Here is a 14,678-nt window from a genome sequence, read left to right as displayed (position 1 = left end):
TCAGCCCCCAAAAATCGGTAGAAAAAGGGCCAAAATTCCCCTTCAGCCCCCGAAAATGAGTAGAAAAAGGGCAAAATTCCCCTTTGACCCCCAAAAATGAGTAGAAAAAGGGCAAAATTCCCCTTTGACCCCCAGAAATGAGTAGAAAAAGGGCAATTTTCCCATTCAGCCCCCAAAAATCGGTAGAAAAAGGGCCAAAATTCCCCTTCAGCCCCCGAAAATGAGTAGAAAAAGGGCAAAATTTCCCTTTGACCCCCAAAAATGAGTAGAAAAAGGGCAAAAATTCCCCTTCAACCCCCAAAAATCAGTAGAAAAAGGGCAAAATTCCCCTTGGACCCCCAAAAATGAGTAGAAAAAGGGCAAATTTCCCCTTCAGCCCCCAAAAATCAGTACAAAAAGGGCAAAATTCCCCTTTGACCCCCCAAAATGAGTAGAAAAAGGGCAGAATTCCACTTTGACCCACAAAAATCAGTAGAAAAAGGGCAAAATTCCCCTTTGACCCCCCAAAAATGAGTAGAAAAAGGGCAAATTCCCCTCCAGCCCCCAAAAATGAGTAGAAAAAGGGCAAAATTCCCCTTTGACCCCCAAAAATGAGTAGAAAAAGGGCAAATTTCCCCTTCAGCCCCCCAAAAATGAGTAGAAAAAGGGCAAATTTCTCCTTCAGCCCCCAAAAATGAGTAGAAAAAGGGCAAATTTCCCCTTCAGCCCCCAAAAATGAGTAGAAAAAGGGCAAATTTCCCCTTCAGCCCCCAAAAAGGGCAAAATTCCACTTTGACCCCCAAAAATCAGTAGAAAAGGGGCAAAATTCCCCTTTGACCCCCCAAAAATGAGTAGAAAAAGGGCAAATTTCTCCTTCAGCCCCCAAAAAAGAGTAGAAGAAGGGCAAAATTCTCCTTCAGCCCCCAAAAATGAGTAGAAAAAGGGCAAATTTCCCCTTCAGCCCCCCAAAAATGAGTAGAAAAAGGGCAAATTTCCCCTTCAGCCCCCAAAAATCAGTAGAAAAAGGGCAAAATTCCCCTTTGACCCCCAAAAATGAGTAGAAAAAGGGCAAAATTCCCCCTTGACCCCCAAAAATGAGTAGAAAAAGGGCATATTTCCCCTTCAGCCCCCCAAAAATGAGTTGAAAAAGGGCAAATTTCTCCTTCAGCCCCCAAAAATGAGTAGAAAAAGGGCAAATTTCTCCTTCAGCCCCCAAAAATGAGTAGAAAAAGGGCAAAATTCCCCTTTGACCCACAAAAATGAGTAGAAAAAGGGCAAAATTCCCCTTTGACCCCCAAAAATGAGTAGAAAAAGGGCAAAATTCCCCTTTGACCCCCAAAAATGAGTAGAAAAAGGGCAAAATTCCCCTTTGACCCCCAAAAATGAGTAGAAAAAGGGCAATTTTCCCATTCAGCCCCCAAAAATCGGTAGAAAAAGGGCCAAAATTCCCCTTCAGCCCCCGAAAATGAGTAGAAAAAGGGCAAAATTTCCCTTTGACCCCCAAAAATGAGTAGAAAAAGGGCAAAAATTCCCCTTCAACCCCCAAAAATCAGTAGAAAAAGGGCAAAATTCCCCTTGGACCCCCAAAAATGAGTAGAAAAAGGGCAAAATTCTCCTTCAGCCCCCAAAAATGAGTAGAAAAAGGGCAAATTTCCCCTTCAGCCCCCCAAAAATGAGTAGAAAAAGGGCAAAATTCCCCTTTGACCCCCAAAAATGAGTAGAAAAAGGGCAAATTTCTCCTTCAGCCCCCAAAAATGAGTAGAAAAAGGGCAAAATTCCCCCTTGACCCCCAAAAATGAGTAGAAAAAGGGCAAATTTCCCCTTCAGCCCCCCAAAAATGAGTAGAAAAAGGGCAAATTTCTCCTTCAGCCCCCCAAAAATGAGTAGAAAAAGGGCAAATTTCTCCTTCAGCCCCCAAAAATGAGTAGAAAAAGGGCAAAATTCCCCTTTGACCCCCAAAAATGAGTAGAAAAAGGGCAAAATTCCCCTTGGACCCCCAAAAATGAGTAGAAAAAGGGCAAATTTCCCCTTCAGCCCCCAAAAATGAGTAGAAAAAGGGCCAAAATTCCCCTTCAGCCCCCAAAAATGAGTAGAAAAAGGGCAAAAATTCCCCTTCAACCCCCAAAAATGAGTAGAAAACGGCAAAATTCCCCTTGGACCCCCAAAAATGAGTAGAAAAAGGGCAAATTTCCCCTTCAGCCCCCAAAAATGAGTAGAAAAAGGGCAAAATTCCCCTTTGACCCCCCAAAATGAGTAGAAAAAGGGCAAAATTCTCCTTCAGCCCCCAAAAATGAGTAGAAAAAGGGCAAATTTCCCCTTCAGACCCCAAAAATGAGTAGAAAAAGGGGAAATTCCCCTTCAGCCCCCAAAAATCAGTAGAAGAAGGGCAAAATTCCCCTTTGACCCCCAAAAATGAGTAGAAAAAGGGCAAAATTCCCCCTTGACCCCCAAAAATGAGTAGAAAAAGGTCAAAATTCCCCCTTGACCCCCAAAAATGAGTAGAAAAAGGGCAAATTTCCCCTTCAGCCCCCCAAAAATGAGTAGAAAAAGGGCAAAATTTCCCCTTCAGCCCCCAAAAATGAGTAGAAAAAGGGCAAAATTCCACTTCAGCCCCCAAAAATGAGTAGAAAAAGGGCAAAATTCCCCTTGGACCCCGAAAAATGAGTAGAAAAAGGGCAAATTTCCCCTTCAGCCCCCAAAAATCAGTAGAAAAAGGGCAAAATTCCCCTTTGACCCCCCAAAATGAGTAGAAAAAGGGCAAAATTCCCCTTTGACCCCCCAAAAATGAGTAGAAAAAGGGCAAATTCCCCTCCAGCCCCCAAAAATGAGTAGAAAAAGGGCAAAATTCCCCTTTGACCCCCAAAAATGAGTAGAAAAAGGGCAAATTTCCCCTTCAGCCCCCCAAAAATGAGTAGAAAAAGGGCAAATTTCTCCTTCAGCCCCCAAAAATGAGTAGAAAAAGGGCAAATTTCCCCTTCAGCCCCCAAAAATGAGTAGAAAAAGGGCAAATTTCCCCTTCAGCCCCCAAAAAGGGCAAAATTCCACTTTGACCCCCAAAAATCAGTAGAAAAGGGGCAAAATTCCCCTTTGACCCCCCAAAAATGAGTAGAAAAAGGGCAAATTTCTCCTTCAGCCCCCAAAAAAGAGTAGAAGAAGGGCAAAATTCTCCTTCAGCCCCCAAAAATGAGTAGAAAAAGGGCAAATTTCCCCTTCAGCCCCCCAAAAATGAGTAGAAAAAGGGCAAATTTCCCCTTCAGCCCCCAAAAATCAGTAGAAAAAGGGCAAAATTCCCCTTTGACCCCCAAAAATGAGTAGAAAAAGGGCAAAATTCCCCTTTGACCCCCAAAAATGAGTAGAAAAAGGGCAAAATTCCCCTTTGACCCCCAAAAATGAGTAGAAAAAGGGCAATTTTCCCATTCAGCCCCCAAAAATCGGTAGAAAAAGGGCCAAAATTCCCCTTCAGCCCCCGAAAATGAGTAGAAAAAGGGCAAAATTTCCCTTTGACCCCCAAAAATGAGTAGAAAAAGGGCAAAAATTCCCCTTCAACCCCCAAAAATCAGTAGAAAAAGGGCAAAATTCCCCTTGGACCCCCAAAAATGAGTAGAAAAAGGGCAAAATTCTCCTTCAGCCCCCAAAAATGAGTAGAAAAAGGGCAAATTTCCCCTTCAGCCCCCCAAAAATGAGTAGAAAAAGGGCAAAATTCCCCTTTGACCCCCAAAAATGAGTAGAAAAAGGGCAAATTTCTCCTTCAGCCCCCAAAAATGAGTAGAAAAAGGGCAAAATTCCCCCTTGACCCCCAAAAATGAGTAGAAAAAGGGCAAATTTCCCCTTCAGCCCCCCAAAAATGAGTAGAAAAAGGGCAAATTTCTCCTTCAGCCCCCCAAAAATGAGTAGAAAAAGGGCAAATTTCTCCTTCAGCCCCCAAAAATGAGTAGAAAAAGGGCAAAATTCCCCTTTGACCCCCAAAAATGAGTAGAAAAAGGGCAAAATTCCCCTTGGACCCCCAAAAATGAGTAGAAAAAGGGCAAATTTCCCCTTCAGCCCCCAAAAATGAGTAGAAAAAGGGCCAAAATTCCCCTTCAGCCCCCAAAAATGAGTAGAAAAAGGGCAAAAATTCCCCTTCAACCCCCAAAAATGAGTAGAAAACGGCAAAATTCCCCTTGGACCCCCAAAAATGAGTAGAAAAAGGGCAAATTTCCACTTCAGCCCCCAAAAATGAGTAGAAAAAGGGCAAAATTCCCCTTTGACCCCCCAAAATGAGTAGAAAAAGGGCAAAATTCTCCTTCAGCCCCCAAAAATGAGTAGAAAAAGGGCAAATTTCCCCTTCAGACCCCAAAAATGAGTAGAAAAAGGGCAAATTCCCCTTCAGCCCCCAAAAATCAGTAGAAGAAGGGCAAAATTCCCCTTTGACCCCCAAAAATGAGTAGAAAAAGGGCAAAATTCCCCCTTGACCCCCAAAAATGAGTAGAAAAAGGTCAAAATTCCCCCTTGACCCCCAAAAATGAGTAGAAAAAGGGCAAATTTCCCCTTCAGCCCCCCAAAAATGAGTAGAAAAAGGGCAAAATTTCCCCTTCAGCCCCCAAAAATGAGTAGAAAAAGGGCAAAATTCCACTTCAGCCCCCAAAAATGAGTAGAAAAAGGGCAAAATTCCCCTTGGACCCCGAAAAATGAGTAGAAAAAGGGCAAATTTCCCCTTCAGCCCCCAAAAATCAGTAGAAAAAGGGCAAAATTCCCCTTTGACCCCCCAAAATGAGTAGAAAAAGGGCAAAATTCCCCTTTGACCCCCCAAAAATGAGTAGAAAAAGGGCAAATTCCCCTCCAGCCCCCAAAAATGAGTAGAAAAAGGGCAAAATTCCCCTTTGACCCCCAAAAATGAGTAGAAAAAGGGCAAATTTCCCCTTCAGCCCCCAAAAAATGAGTAGAAAAAGGGCAAATTTCTCCTTCAGCCCCCAAAAATGAGTAGAAAAAGGGCAAATTTCCCCTTCAGCCCCCAAAAATGAGTAGAAAAAGGGCAAATTTCCCCTTCAGCCCCCAAAAAGGGCAAAATTCCACTTTGACCCCCAAAAATCAGTAGAAAAGGGGCAAAATTCCCCTTTGACCCCCCAAAAATGAGTAGAAAAAGGGCAAATTTCTCCTTCAGCCCCCAAAAAAGAGTAGAAGAAGGGCAAAATTCTCCTTCAGCCCCCAAAAATGAGTAGAAAAAGGGCAAAATTCCACTTCAGCCCCCAAAATGAGTAGAAAAAGGGCAAATTTCCCCTTCAGCCCCCAAAAATCAGTAGAAAAAGGGCAAAATTCCCCTTTGACCCCCAAAAATGAGTAGAAAAAGGGCAATTTTCCCATTCAGCCCCCAAAAATCGGTAGAAAAAGGGCCAAAATTCCCCTTCAGCCCCCGAAAATGAGTAGAAAAAGGGCAAAATTTCCCTTTGACCCCCAAAAATGAGTAGAAAAAGGGCAAAATTCTCCTTCAGCCCCCAAAAATGAGTAGAAAAAGGGCAAATTTCCCCTTCAGCCCCCCAAAAATGAGTAGAAAAAGGGCAAAATTCCCCTTTGACCCCCAAAAATGAGTAGAAAAAGGGCAAATTTCTCCTTCAGCCCCCAAAAATGAGTAGAAAAAGGGCAAAATTCCCCCTTGACCCCCAAAAATGAGTAGAAAAAGGGCAAATTTCCCCTTCAGCCCCCCAAAAATGAGTAGAAAAAGGGCAAATTTCTCCTTCAGCCCCCCAAAAATGAGTAGAAAAAGGGCAAATTTCTCCTTCAGCCCCCAAAAATGAGTAGAAAAAGGGCAAAATTCCCCTTTGACCCCCAAAAATGAGTAGAAAAAGGGCAAAATTCCCCTTGGACCCCCAAAAATGAGTAGAAAAAGGGCAAATTTCCCCTTCAGCCCCCAAAAATGAGTAGAAAAAGGGCAAAATTCCCCTTTGATCCCCAAAAATGAGTAGAAAAAGGGCAAAATTCTCCTTCAGCCCCCCAAAAATGAGTAGAAAAAGGGCAAATTTCTCCTTCAGCCCCCAAAAATGAGTAGAAAAAGGGCAAAATTCCCCTTTGACCCCCAAAAATGAGTAGAAAAAGGGCAAAATTCCCCTTGGACCCCCAAAAATGAGTAGAAAAAGGGCAAATTTCCCCTTCAGCCCCCAAAAATGAGTAGAAAAAGGGCCAAAATTCCCCTTCAGCCCCCAAAAATGAGTAGAAAAAGGGCAAAAATTCCCCTTCAACCCCCAAAAATGAGTAGAAAACGGCAAAATTCCCCTTGGACCCCCAAAAATGAGTAGAAAAAGGGCAAATTTCCCCTTCAGCCCCCAAAAATGAGTAGAAAAAGGGCAAAATTCCCCTTTGACCCCCCAAAATGAGTAGAAAAAGGGCAAAATTCTCCTTCAGCCCCCAAAAATGAGTAGAAAAAGGGCAAATTTCCCCTTCAGCCCCCCAAAAATGAGTAGAAAAAGGGGAAATTCCCCTTCAGCCCCCAAAAATCAGTAGAAGAAGGGCAAAATTCCCCTTTGACCCCCAAAAATGAGTAGAAAAAGGGCAAAATTCCCCCTTGACCCCCAAAAATGAGTAGAAAAAGGTCAAAATTCCCCCTTGACCCCCAAAAATGAGTAGAAAAAGGGCAAATTTCCCCTTCAGCCCCCCAAAAATGAGTAGAAAAAGGGCAAAATTTCCCCTTCAGCCCCCAAAAATGAGTAGAAAAAGGGCAAAATTCCACTTCAGCCCCCAAAAATGAGTAGAAAAAGGGCAAAATTCCCCTTGGACCCCGAAAAATGAGTAGAAAAAGGGCAAATTTCCCCTTCAGCCCCCAAAAATCAGTAGAAAAAGGGCAAAATTCCCCTTTGACCCCCCAAAATGAGTAGAAAAAGGGCAAAATTCCCCTTTGACCCCCAAAAATGAGTAGAAAAAGGGCAAATTCCCCTCCAGCCCCCAAAAATGAGTAGAAAAAGGGCAAAATTCCCCTTTGACCCCCAAAAATGAGTAGAAAAAGGGCAAATTTCCCCTTCAGCCCCCCAAAAATGAGTAGAAAAAGGGCAAATTTCTCCTTCAGCCCCCAAAAATGAGTAGAAAAAGGGCAAATTTCCCCTTCAGCCCCCAAAAATCAGTAGAAAAAGGGCAAATTTCCCCTTCAGCCCCCAAAAAGGGCAAAATTCCACTTTGACCCCCAAAAATCAGTAGAAAAGGGGCAAAATTCCCCTTTGACCCCCCAAAAATGAGTAGAAAAAGGGCAAATTTCTCCTTCAGCCCCCAAAAAAGAGTAGAAGAAGGGCAAAATTCTCCTTCAGCCCCCAAAAATGAGTAGAAAAAGGGCAAATTTCCCCTTCAGCCCCCAAAATGAGTAGAAAAAGGGCAAATTTCCCCTTCAGCCCCCAAAAATCAGTAGAAAAAGGGCAAAATTCCCCTTTGACCCCCAAAAATGAGTAGAAAAAGGGCAATTTTCCCATTCAGCCCCCAAAAATCGGTAGAAAAAGGGCCAAAATTCCCCTTCAGCCCCCGAAAATGAGTAGAAAAAGGGCAAAATTTCCCTTTGACCCCCAAAAATGAGTAGAAAAAGGGCAAAATTTCCCTTTGACCCCCCAAAATGAGTAGAAAAAGGGAAAAATTCTCCTTCAGCCCCCAAAAATGAGTAGAAAAAGGGCAAATTTCCCCTTCAGCCCCCCAAAAATGAGTAGAAAAAGGGCAAAATTTCCCCTTCAGCCCCCAAAAATGAGTAGAAAAAGGGCAAAATTCCCCTTTGACCCCCCAAAATGAGTAGAAAAAGGGCAGAATTCCCCTTTGACCCCCCAAAAATGAGTAGAAAAAGGGCAAAATTCTCATTCAGCCCCCAAAAATGAGTAGAAAAAGGGCAAATTTCCCCTTCAGCCCCCCAAAAATGAGTAGAAAAAGGGCAAATTTCCCCTTCAGCCCCCAAAAATGAGTAGAAAAAGGGCAAAATTCCCCCTTGACCCCCAAAAATGAGTAGAAAAAGGGCAAAATTCCCCCTTGACCCCCAAAAATGAGTAGAAAAAGGGCAAATTTCCCCTTCAGCCCCCCAAAAATGAGTAGAAAAAGGGCAAAATTTCCCCTTCAGCCCCCAAAAATGAGTAGAAAAAGGGCAAAATTCCCCTTTGACCCCCAAAAATGAGTAGAAAAAGGGCAAATTTCCCCTTCAGCCCCCCAAAAATGAGTAGAAAAAGGGCAAATTTCTCCTTCAGCCCCCCAAAAATGAGTAGAAAAAGGGCAAATTTCTCCTTCAGCCCCCAAAAATGAGTAGAAAAAGGGCAAATTTCCCATTCAGCCCCCAAAAATCGGTAGAAAAAGGGCCAAAATTCCCCTTCAGCCCCCGAAAATGAGTAGAAAAAGGGCAAAATTCCTCTTTGACCCCCAAAAATGAGTAGAAAAAGGGCAAAATTCCCCTTTGACCCCCAAAAATGAGTAGAAAAAGGGCAATTTTCCCATTCAGCCCCCAAAAATCGGTAGAAAAAGGGCCAAAATTCCCCTTCAGCCCCCAAAAATGAGTAGAAAAAGGGCAAAATTCCCCTTGGACCCCCAAAAATGAGTAGAAAAAGGGCAAATTTCCCCTTCAGCCCCCAAAAATCAGTAGAAAAAGGGCAAAATTCCCCTTTGACCCCCCAAAATGAGTAGAAAAAGGGCAAAATTCTCCTTCAGCCCCCCAAAAATGAGTAGAAAAAGGGCAAATTCCCCTTCAGCCCCCAAAAATGAGTAGAAAAAGGGCAAAATTCCCCTTTGACCCCCAAAAATCAGTAGAAAAAGGGCAAAATTCCCCTTTGACCCCCCAAAATGAGTAGAAAAAGGGCAGAATTCCACTTTGACCCACAAAAATCAGTAGAAAAAGGGCAAAATTCCCCTTTGACCCCCAAAAATGAGTAGAAAAAGGGCAAAATTCCCCTTTGACCCCCAAAAATGAGTAGAAAAAGGGCAATTTTCCCATTCAGCCCCCAAAAATCGGTAGAAAAAGGGCCAAAATTCCCCTTCAGCCCCCGAAAATGAGTAGAAAAAGGGCAAATTTCCCCTTCAGCCCCCCAAAAATGAGTAGAAAAAGGGCAAATTTCCCCTTCAGCCCCCCAAAAATGAGTAGAAAAAGGGCAAATTTCTCCTTCAGCCCCCAAAAATGAGTAGAAAAAGGGCAAATTTCCCCTTCAGCCCCCCAAAAATGAGTAGAAAAAGGGCAAATTTCTCCTTCAGCCCCCAAAAATGAGTAGAAAAAGGGCAAAATTCCCCCTTGACCCCCAAAAATGAGTAGAAAAAGGGCAAATTTCCCCTTCAGCCCCCCAAAAATGAGTAGAAAAAGGGCAAATTTCTCCTTCAGCCCCCCAAAAATGAGTAGAAAAAGGGCAAATTTCTCCTTCAGCCCCCAAAAATGAGTAGAAAAAGGGCAAAATTCCCCTTTGACCCCCAAAAATGAGTAGAAAAAGGGCAAAATTCCCCTTGAACCCCCAAAAATCAGTAGAAAAAGGGCAAATTTCCCCTTCAGCCCCCAAAAATCAGTACAAAAAGGGCAAAATTCCCCTTTGACCCCCCAAAATGAGTAGAAAAAGGGCAAAATTCTCCTTCAGCCCCCAAAAATGAGTAGAAAAAGGGCAAAATTCCCCCTTGACCCCCAAAAATGAGTAGAAAAAGGGCAAATTTCCCCTTCAGCCCCCCAAAAATGAGTAGAAAAAGGGCAAATTTCCCCTTCAGCCCCCAAAAATGAGTAGAAAAAGGGCAAATTTCTCCTTCAGCCCCCAAAAATGAGTAGAAAAAGGGCAAAATTCCACTTTGACCCCCCAAAAATGAGTAGAAAAAGGGCAAAATTCTCATTCAGCCCCCAAAAATCAGTAGAAAAAGGGCAAAATTCCCCTTTGACCCCCAAAAATGAGTAGAAAAAGGGCAAAATTCCCCTTGGACCCCCAAAAATGAGTAGAAAAAGGGCAAATTTCCCCTTCAGCCCCCAAAAATGAGTAGAAAAAGGGCCAAAATTCCCCTTCAGCCCCCAAAAATGAGTAGAAAAAGGGCAAAAATTCCCCTTCAACCCCCAAAAATGAGTAGAAAACGGCAAAATTCCCCTTGGACCCCCAAAAATGAGTAGAAAAAGGGCAAATTTCCCCTTCAGCCCCCAAAAATGAGTAGAAAAAGGGCAAAATTCCCCTTTGACCCCCCAAAAATCAGTAGAAAAGGGGCAAAATTCCCCTTTGACCCCCCAAAAATGAGTAGAAAAAGGGCAAATTTCCCCTTCAGCCCCCCAAAAATGAGTAGAAAAAGGGCAAATTCCCCTTCAGCCCCCAAAAATCAGTAGAAGAAGGGCAAAATTCCCCTTTGACCCCCCAAAAATGAGTAGAAAAAGGGCAAAATTCCCCCTTGACCCCCAAAAATGAGTAGAAAAAGGGCAATTTTCCCATTCAGCCCCCAAAAATCGGTAGAAAAAGGGCCAAAATTCCCCTTCAGCCCCCAAAAATGAGTAGAAAAAGGGCAAAATTCCCCTTGGACCCCCAAAAATGAGTAGAAAAAGGGCAAATTTCCCCTTCAGCCCCCAAAAATCAGTAGAAAAAGGGCAAAATTCCCCTTTGACCCCCCAAAATGAGTAGAAAAAGGGCAAAATTCTCCTTCAGCCCCCCAAAAATGAGTAGAAAAAGGGCAAATTCCCCTTCAGCCCCCAAAAATGAGTAGAAAAAGGGCAAAATTCCCCTTTGACCCCCAAAAATCAGTAGAAAAAGGGCAAAATTCCCCTTTGACCCCCCAAAATGAGTAGAAAAAGGGCAGAATTCCACTTTGACCCACAAAAATCAGTAGAAAAAGGGCAAAATTCCCCTTTGACCCCCAAAAATGAGTAGAAAAAGGGCAAAATTCCCCTTTGACCCCCAAAAATGAGTAGAAAAAGGGCAATTTTCCCATTCAGCCCCCAAAAATCGGTAGAAAAAGGGCCAAAATTCCCCTTCAGCCCCCGAAAATGAGTAGAAAAAGGGCAAATTTCCCCTTCAGCCCCCCAAAAATGAGTAGAAAAAGGGCAAATTTCCCCTTCAGCCCCCCAAAAATGAGTAGAAAAAGGGCAAATTTCTCCTTCAGCCCCCAAAAATGAGTAGAAAAAGGGCAAATTTCCCCTTCAGCCCCCCAAAAATGAGTAGAAAAAGGGCAAATTTCTCCTTCAGCCCCCAAAAATGAGTAGAAAAAGGGCAAAATTCCCCCTTGACCCCCAAAAATGAGTAGAAAAAGGGCAAATTTCCCCTTCAGCCCCCCAAAAATGAGTAGAAAAAGGGCAAATTTCTCCTTCAGCCCCCCAAAAATGAGTAGAAAAAGGGCAAATTTCTCCTTCAGCCCCCAAAAATGAGTAGAAAAAGGGCAAAATTCCCCTTTGACCCCCAAAAATGAGTAGAAAAAGGGCAAAATTCCCCTTGAACCCCCAAAAATCAGTAGAAAAAGGGCAAATTTCCCCTTCAGCCCCCAAAAATCAGTACAAAAAGGGCAAAATTCCCCTTTGACCCCCCAAAATGAGTAGAAAAAGGGCAAAATTCTCCTTCAGCCCCCAAAAATGAGTAGAAAAAGGGCAAAATTCCCCCTTGACCCCCAAAAATGAGTAGAAAAAGGGCAAATTTCCCCTTCAGCCCCCCAAAAATGAGTAGAAAAAGGGCAAATTTCCCCTTCAGCCCCCAAAAATGAGTAGAAAAAGGGCAAATTTCTCCTTCAGCCCCCAAAAATGAGTAGAAAAAGGGCAAAATTCCACTTTGACCCCCCAAAAATGAGTAGAAAAAGGGCAAAATTCTCATTCAGCCCCCAAAAATCAGTAGAAAAAGGGCAAAATTCCCCTTTGACCCCCAAAAATGAGTAGAAAAAGGGCAAAATTCCCCTTGGACCCCCAAAAATGAGTAGAAAAAGGGCAAATTTCCCCTTCAGCCCCCAAAAATGAGTAGAAAAAGGGCCAAAATTCCCCTTCAGCCCCCAAAAATGAGTAGAAAAAGGGCAAAAATTCCCCTTCAACCCCCAAAAATGAGTAGAAAACGGCAAAATTCCCCTTGGACCCCCAAAAATGAGTAGAAAAAGGGCAAATTTCCCCTTCAGCCCCCAAAAATGAGTAGAAAAAGGGCAAAATTCCCCTTTGACCCCCCAAAAATCAGTAGAAAAGGGGCAAAATTCCCCTTTGACCCCCCAAAAATGAGTAGAAAAAGGGCAAATTTCCCCTTCAGCCCCCCAAAAATGAGTAGAAAAAGGGCAAATTCCCCTTCAGCCCCCAAAAATCAGTAGAAGAAGGGCAAAATTCCCCTTTGACCCCCCAAAAATGAGTAGAAAAAGGGCAAAATTCCCCCTTGACCCCCAAAAATGAGTAGAAAAAGGTCAAAATTCCCCCTTGACCCCCAAAAATGAGTAGAAAAAGGGCAAATTTCCCCTTCAGCCCCCAAAAATGAGTAGAAAAAGGGCAAAATTCCACTTCAGCCCCCAAAAATGAGTAGAAAAAGGGCAAAATTCCCCTTGGACCCCGAAAAATGAGTAGAAAAAGGGCAAATTTCCCCTTCAGCCCCCAAAAATCAGTAGAAAAAGGGCAAAATTCCCCTTTGACCCCCCAAAATGAGTAGAAAAAGGGCAAAATTCTCCTTCAGCCCCCAAAAATGAGTAGAAAAAGGGCAAAATTCCCCCTTGTCCCCCAAAAATGAGTAGAAAAAGGGCAAATTTCCCCTTCAGCCCCCCAAAAATGAGTAGAAAAAGGGCAAATTTCCCCTTCAGCCCCCAAAAATGAGTAGAAAAAGGGCAAATTTCTCCTTCAGCCCCCAAAAATGAGTAGAAAAAGGGCAAAATTCCACTTTGACCCCCCAAAAATGAGTAGAAAAAGGGCAAAATTCTCATTCAGCCCCCAAAAATCAGTAGAAAAAGGGCAAAATTCCCCTTTGACCCCCCAAAATCAGTAGAAAAGGGGCAAAATTCCTAAATTTCAGTACACTAACGCCTTTTTTTTAAAAAATTCTGTAGGTTTTGGGATCTTGGCGGTGCTGGCTGTAAGCACAACGGCTGGTGGACGAAGAAACGAAGCCTTTTTTGGGGAAATACTTGTCGTTTTGAAATATTTTGAGATATTTATCGCTTTGAGATGTTTGTCAATTTGAAATATTTGCTATTTTTAAATATTTGTCATTTTGGGATATTTTATCATTCTCAGATATTTGCTATTTTTAAATATTTGTCATTTTGGGATATTTTATCATTCTCAGATATTTGCTATTTTTAAATATTTGTCATTTTGGGATATTTTATCATTCTCAGATATTTGTTATTTTTAAATATTTGTAATTTTGGGGTATTTTATCACTTTGAGATGTTTGTTATTTTCAAATATTTCTCATTTGGGGATATTTGATCATTTTCAGATATTTGTTTTTTTCAAATATTTGTAATTTTGGGATATTTTCTAATTTTCAGATATTTGTTATTTTCAACTATTTCTCATTTGGGGATATTTTATCATTTTCAGATATTTGTTATTTTTAAATATTTCTCATTTTGGGATATTTCATCATTTTCAGATATTTGTTATTTTTAAATATTTGATATTTAGGGATATTTTCTCATTTTCAGATATTTGTTATTTTCAAATATTTCTCATTTTGGGGGTATTTAATCATTCTGCGATATTTGCTATTTTTAGACATCTCTCATTTTGGGGTATTTTGCCATTTCCCAATAAAACCCAACAAAACCCCACAAGTCTCTGTTTTGTCTTTTTACCAAAATTGCGGGATCCGATCTCATCTCCTTCCCCCCCTTTTTAAGCTAAAAAAAGGTACTTTTGGGTCAGACGACAACAAATGAGACAATTCTTCCCCGAAGACCCCATCCGAGGAAAATTTTGGGGATTTTTCCCACTTTATTATGGGGTCGGGGGGGAAACCGGAGAAAATACCCCAAACAGCCCCAAAAACAATGACAATAATTTAATTTCCTAATTAATAAATAACAGGCGCAGTAAATAGCGGGGGTTGGGTTTGGGTTGAGATGACCCAAAATTGGGTGGGGTGGGGGGGGACGGATCTCGGGGGTCTGTGGGGTCGCTGTGGGGTCCCTATGGGGTCCCTATGGGGTCCCTATGGGGTCCCTATGGGGTCCCTGCGGGGCTCTATGGGGTCCGTATGGGATCGCTATGGGGTCCCTATGGGGCTCTATGGGGTCCTTATGGGATCACTATGGGGTCGCTATGGGGCTCTATGGGGTAGCTGTGGGGCTGTATGGGCTCTCTATGGGGTCCCTGTGGGGCTGTATGGGGTCCCTATGGGGTCCCTATGGGGTCCCTATGGGGCTCTATGGGGTCCGTATGGGATCGCTATGGGGTCCCTGGGGGGTCCCTATGGGGCTCTATGGGGTCCCTATGGGATCACTATGGGGTCGCTATGGGGCTCTATGGGGTAGCTGTGGGGCTGTATGGGCTCTCTATGGGGTCCCTGTGGGGCTGTATGGGGTCCCTATGGGGTCCCTATGGGGCTCTATGGGGTCCCTATGGGGTCCCTGGGGGTCCCTATGGGGCTCTATGGGGTCCGTATGGGATCGCTGGGGGGTCCCTATGGGGCTCTATGGGGGCCCTATGGGATCACTATGGGGTCGCTATGGGGCTCTATGGGGTAGCTGTGGGGCTGTATGGGGTCTCTATGGGGTCCCTGTGGGGCTCTATGGGGTCGCTATGGGGTCCCTATCGGGTCCCTATGAGGTCCCTATGGGGCTCTATGGGGTCGCTCTATGGGGTCCCTATGGGGTCCTTGTTG

The sequence above is a fragment of the Anser cygnoides genome, unplaced genomic scaffold (genome assembly GCF_040182565.1).
Source record: "Anser cygnoides isolate HZ-2024a breed goose unplaced genomic scaffold, Taihu_goose_T2T_genome scaffold_52_1, whole genome shotgun sequence".
Lineage (NCBI taxonomy): Eukaryota > Metazoa > Chordata > Aves > Anseriformes > Anatidae > Anser > Anser cygnoides.
The sequence above is the reverse complement of the archived record's forward strand: the minus strand, read 5'-3'. Positions refer to the sequence as shown.